Raw genomic sequence first — 6,529 nt, forward strand, 5'->3', positions numbered from 1 at the left:
TTTTAAAATCATCACCCGAGGACATGCTTATTGATTTTAGAGAGAAAGGGAAAGAGAGGGAGAGAGAGAGAGAGAAAGAGAAACATCCATGTGAGAGAGAAACATTGATTAGTTGTCTCTCACACATGACCTGCCTGGGAACCAAACCTGCAACCAAGGTATGTGCCCTGACCAGGAATTGAACCTACAACCTTTCAGTTTATGGAATGATGTTCCATCCAACTGAGCCACAATAGCCAGGGTAGCAACATCAAGTTTAAAAAAAAAAAAAAGAATTATACACTAACAAAAAAATGCATGAATGTTTAATTTATTAAAAAATCCTGTTGACCTGCAGATAAGAATCTGGCCAAGTCACTTTTAGAGTTTAGTATGTCAGCATCTGCAGAAACCAAGGAAGAAAATAGCCACTTTAAGAAAAATGCCTCTTGCTAGGACCTTTTTCTTCATCCTGAACATCTGCAGCACCTTCTGCTCTGTGAGTGTTGCTTTGCACTCTGGCCCCTTAAAGAGGGGAAAAAGAGACTGAAGAAAGAGGTGGGCCACTCCAGATTGGTCAGTGGCAGGTTTAACAAACAAGAGAATTTATATACAAGGTTTGTCTATGGGGCCACAGGACAAGTAAATCTCTGCACCCGCTTTCCAAAATCTTAAAAGTTTATCTAGAGGCTTTAACTGGGTTCAGTCACATAGTCAGTTCAGATGACCTCAACAACACCTACTTTCTGAAGACTGTGTCCTTGAAGCAGCTCCTAGTGTGGGAATGGTGGGCAGAAGGTGCATTCCCAGGACAAGGGAAGGGGTGAAGAGCCTCCAGTTGCCAGGGTCCAGCTCAAGGGTCAACTGGCAGCCACATCCTCTCAATGATCTCATCCAAAAGGGGAAAGATTCTCTGGTCCATCAAATTGACAATTTTTCACAGCGTGACTTGTGCTTAGAGGGTATTTTAAATGGAAAAGTCTACTATGGCCATTCAGCTATGCCTTGCATTTCCATGTTGGGTGTACTGGGTGCAAATAAGTTGTCTTTTTAGTTCACAGGCCTCCGACCAAGGAAGCCTCATGTGGCAGGATGTAGGTCCCCAAAACATGCACTCCAGTCCAGATGGAAGGAGATCTTGGCGGGAGGGAAGTATATTTTGCGTATAGAAGAGACATGACTCACTGGGATTTGAAGATGGATGGTGGAAGATTATTTACAAAAACAGTCGTAATTATTTCCTTTCCTCTAAGTAGACCTCCATGCAATGTGACTTTGTGGCTCTTCTCAGAGGAAGACAGAGTCTATTCCGACCCCCCCACTCCTGCCCCTGCTTTACATCTGAACTGGACTTGAGACTTGTTTTGACTAATAGAATGTGGAGGAAATGAGGCCATCCCAGTTCAGAGCCTGGTCCTCAAGGCCTTGCTGCTCCTACTCACACTCTCGGAACCACTCCCCTGACACCTGAATTGGCCGAGGTTGGTCTGCTGGAGAGTCAGAGACCACGTGGAATAGAGACAAACGATCCCAGGTTAGGCCATCGTAGACCAGCCAGGCCCCGCGATGCAAGGGCTGCCTGTAGACATATGGAACAAATCCAGCCAAGACCAGAAAGGGGGGGGGGGGACCCTCAGCTGAGTCCAGCTCAAACCACAGCCCACAAAATCATAAACTAAATAACTGGGAGTGATTATTTTATGGAGCATGTACCTTTGCTATCAGGAAGGTGGCTGCCAGCAGCTCTGACCCTTAATCTATTCATGTCAAGTCCAGTTTTACTAACAGGCCCTCTTTCTCATTGTTGAGGGAGAGACCCTGAACTGAGTGTCAGTGACCTAGCTCAGGTAACCTAACTCAGTCACTGGGGCCAGAGGCTTGGAGGCTTGGTGACCATACCTGGGTCCTGCCCAGAAAATGCAGCCATGCAATGGAATGAGAACGTGGTAATTCCCCAAAAGCAAAATACACAGGATACCCAATGAACAGTGTGCTCTGTATCTCGTTGCCTGTGACGTGAGAATTAAGCTGCTGGGGAGTTTGTAACTGCCTGGTTGTTCATGACTTCATAGATTCTACCATTAGCACAGACACTGGAGCAAGTCATTCGTTAATTACCCTACATACATAATTCAAAACATGAAATATTACCAGGAAAAAATGTCCATTTAGAACAAATTTTGTATTTTGGGTGCTCCAGTGTTTGCCTATGTAGGTGACTTATTGATATTTCCTACCATATTTTAACCTTGAAGCATACCGGAGGTCTTTTCTCCTTAAAATGAAGGAAGGATGTGTCTGGCCAGTTTTATGTCCTGACGTGTTACAGGATGACACACAGACGAGACACTCCTGTGTTTAAAAACATGAAGCAACACGTGAAGGAGATGTCAGTGCATAGTTAAAGTACAGGGAGAATCGACAGACAATGGACAAAAGAACACTCTTTCCTTTGATCTTATGTAATAAGCTCTGTCTTCTAGCCTTTTGATTTTGGCTTGTGGGTGTGCTTGACTTGGATTCACCTACCCTCAAAAATAATGAAGGCAGAGAGGCGGACAGGGCACATGAGTAAAAAAAACATCTGGTGGAAGAAACTGACAGTGCTTAATAATCTTTCAGCAGATGAAGATCGGATGGGTTCCTTCTGTTAAAACACTGGCTTGGGGATGGCAATTCACCACGCCATCCCTGTAAGTACACCACTCGGGGATCAAGAGATGAATTTGTAATACATCCATAGGATGGAATAACCTGTAGCTATTAAAATAGTGACATGGGAAAGCATACATAGTATTTTACCAAGTGAAAAATATTTCTAGAAGTGCATTATGTCATCATTTTCACAATGTATATATATTATATATGTAACAGTGGGGGGTCTCCATCATTTGAGAGCATTTCTCCCTTTAATGCTTCTTTATGCTTTACAGGCTCCCAGTGTAAGAATGTGTCATGTTGGCAATTGTAAAATGTAAAAATAAAATGCAAAATATATCCATTAACTATAATAGTACCACATAGAAAGTCATGCTGACAAAATATTTGCAACTGGAAAAAAATGATTCTCTAGCTCCTCAAGAGGTGCCCCTCTGCTATGAATTTTGAAAGCAGTATTACAGTCTGGTGGGGTATGTTTGAGGGCTGCCAGATTGAAGGTAAATTAAATAGTTACTACATCTACAGAGTATACCCTGTTCTCAGACCCTGTTCTAAGAATTTTACATGTTTTAACTTATTACTAATCACAGCAGCCTATGAGGTAGTTAGTGATGTTATCTTACAAATGAGAAGAAATGAAGTATGGAGATTTTAAATTAAGATGTGTTACAGTTAGAATCTGGGGCTCTGGCTCTTGACAGCTGTTCTATAGTTCTCTCCTGTGAGAAAGAACATTCCAGGTAGCACTCATCTGAAAAGGAAGGGTTTCTCAGAAAAAAACCCTTACGTTTAGCAGATCCATGGGTTTCTTTTGTTTAGCAGATCCATGAATGCAGCGTTCAAGTAGCCACTAGACAGCCTTGACCTCCTCCTCTTTATCTATTCACAGAGGAATTCACCTTGATTTGGGGGGACAGCATGTATCATGTAGAAGCTGGAGCACAGAAAACCACTAAAATAAATCATTGGTCACATGACTGCTGACTTACAATCCATTTTATTCAGTGAGTGAGGCCACCCGAAATCATCCAGCCGCCCGCTAACCTGCTTCCTGCGTGGGTTCAGCAAGATCAGCTGAACCAGTGCGTTTCCAAAGACACCTACCCAACCCGCAGAATGCTGAGCTAATAGATGCGTACTGTTTTACATTGCTGAGTTTTGAGATGGTTTGTTACACAGCAAAACCTAACTGATACAGTATTCTGGACATGGAGTCTTTCCCTTGGTAACTGACTCCACTTTGGCTCTTAATGCCTGGACAGAACTTCTGAAGTTCAGTCAAACTCCACATCAGGTCCTTGGCCTTGGCAAGTACCCTCACATCCTCTTCAACAGCACTGCCTAGTTCCTCCCCAAAGTGGTCCCTGCAGGTTTGCTGGCTCTCAACTCGCATTACCTTCAACACTGTTTCACAGGGAGTGTGCGGGGATTTATGGATTCCTTCTATGCTGTGTAAGAGCCAAGGAAGTACCAGGGTACCATCTCCTGTTCTTTCTTACTTTAAATCTGCCAGTTTCATTCCTCTTTGCCTGCACCTGCTAGGTTGCAAGATGGAAGCCATGTGAGGCTGTCTCCTTCCAGAGTTCCAGACTGGCTGTGGAAATAAATAAAGGCCATGCAAATAAGAAAAACACAATCACTTATGTTTGGTAGGGTCAAAGCCAGGCAGGGTAGCAGGGAAGCTCTATAACCAAAGTACTAAGGAAGGCATTAAGTCTTATCCTCTGATTAGAGGTTGTTGGCATAGGGAATCCGGATGCAGGGTAAGCAGAGGTGGGGCATCTATGTGATTGGTTTGGAAAGCATATTTATTTGGCTTTCTTTGGTTGGTCCTAAGTTGGAAGCTGGTGCAAAAATTAGAAAATCTGGCAATTACTAACAAAGAGTTAATTGCTCTGAACCAATTGCTATAAAGGGTGTGTTTTCATTTCCTGAACTGGTTGCTGCCGAGGCTGTAAGTCAGCATTCTGTTGTTACCTGCGGGCTGACCATTTCTGACTTGCATATTCAGACTCCCAGTCTCCCTTCCGGACAACCTCTCACTGGCAAGAGGCTGACCAAATCAGGAAAGGCTGTAAATCCAGATCTTCACTCTTTGGGGATTGTTCAGTTGTCTCCAGGATCAAGTGTTTTGCAAGATTATTTTGAACTTTCTATTGTTGTATCATCATGGTGATTTTCTGTTAAGAGAGCAACTATGCTGTATGCAATAAGCCAGTATTATAACCACTGACCCAAACTAAAATAATTAATAGCCCCTATAAGATACTTCAGAACCAGGATTGTTTAACACAGATCAGATAAACACATTAAAAAAAAATGGGTCCTGGCTGGTGTAGCTCAGTAGATTGAGCATGGGCCTGTGAAGTAAAGGGTCACTGGTTCAATTTCCAGTCAGGGCACATGCCTGGGTTGCGGGCCAGGTCCCCAGTAGGGGACACATGAGAGGCAACCACACATCGATGTTTCTCTCCCACTCTTTCTCCTTCCCTTCCCCTCTCTCTAAAAATAAATAAATAAATAAAATATTTTTAAAAATGGGCCATAAGAATCAACCTTAAAAAGTCAAGAAGGTTTCTCCTGAAGGCAATATACTGCTTGTTCTATTTTGCCTGTTTCATTAATCTAAATACAGCAAGAAGGTTTAGCAATGGCACAGACACCACCTTGACTAACCAGCAAAAAAATCTGCAGAATGCAATGGTCCATCACTACTTGTGACAGTGAGTTGAGATTGGTCTGTATTTCATCTGTGGTGAAGATAGCATTGCTATAAGTTCTGCCAAAGTTAATATTAAGTTGCTTCTAGTACTTTTTGTTTGTAGGATTTCCATCCTTGGGAACACTGCTTTCATCGTTCCTGTACGATGAAAGGATTGGATTATTAAGGCCTGAATAATCAAGGGTTGGCTTGTTTGGGAACTTGCATTGGAGTTGGCACTTCCTAAACTGGTGATTCACAGAATTAGGGTCTCTGTGTACAGATCAGTCTTGGAATGCCGTTCATAAAGTGCAGGATGTATTAGTCTGAGGCGCACAAGACCAGCCATGCTGGCTGCCAAAGAAGCAGTAGCCCGGGGGAGCGCATGGAGATTCAGGAGAGAAGGAATTGCTGATGACTGGGAGGTGGGAAGAAAGGCCCTCCGTTAGCCTAGTTACGTATTTGGATCTCTACTAAACTGTTTCAGGGGGCAAGTCATTGGCCCATCACTCCATGAAGGTTGTTGAATTCAAAGGTAGAGCCAATTGTAATTGGTTCTTTTCCTGGGAGAAAAGGGCACTACCAAATTCATTGGTTTATTCAAGGTCATTTGGCTATGTAGATGCAAATGCCATTAGCTGCAATTTCCTATAATCTTGTTTGATAAGACTGAACTTGTCCAGAGGGTTTTTTGGTTTTTTTTGTCATGATGATCTGATGATGGATGGCAGAAACAGCAATCAGTAAGATTCAGGCCAGTGGCTACGGGATAATCCACGAATGGTCTTAGAATGAGTACGTTCTGGCCTAACAACTATAATGAAGAAGAAACAAAAGAGAAAATGGGCCATTCTGGGTGGACAGCAATGGGGAGTCTGAGCAGAGGAATGGTTATTAGCGAGCAGATGAATCACAAAACAGGAATTAGTCAGGGATCTTGGTTCCATGTCTTGGGCAGCACCATCCACTACCCTAAATTATCTGCAGTTTCCAAAGATCTTGGGTCAGCTGTCTTCTTCCAAAGAGTAGCTGCTATGGGTGGATCTCCAAGAATCCTAAATTTGAGGTCTGTTTTAGGAGTAGTCTGCCAACTGTGTGGAATTCTGAGTTACAGCTTTAGCAGTGAAATGTGAAGCCAAGGATTAACTCTCTGGAGTTTCACTACTGAATTTTGAACAGTACCTGAAA

At 43.0% G+C, this 6,529-nt stretch overlaps 1 long non-coding RNA gene across 1 annotated transcript; it reads right to left on the bottom strand.

The window, feature by feature from the left end:
• Positions 1-445: 445 nt before the first annotated feature.
• Positions 446-4,914, bottom strand: LOC118976180 (uncharacterized). The gene is made up of 3 exons (XR_005064207.1): positions 4,618-4,914; positions 4,140-4,234; positions 446-504 (listed from the first exon to the last, which is right to left on the bottom strand). It is a non-coding gene; the product is annotated as an uncharacterized LOC118976180 (long non-coding RNA).
• Positions 4,915-6,529: the final 1,615 nt, after the last annotated feature.

Source organism: Sturnira hondurensis, unplaced genomic scaffold (genome assembly GCF_014824575.4).
Source record: "Sturnira hondurensis isolate 20B ecotype Veracruz unplaced genomic scaffold, ASM1482457v3 Scaffold0020787, whole genome shotgun sequence".
NCBI lineage: Eukaryota > Metazoa > Chordata > Mammalia > Chiroptera > Phyllostomidae > Sturnira > Sturnira hondurensis.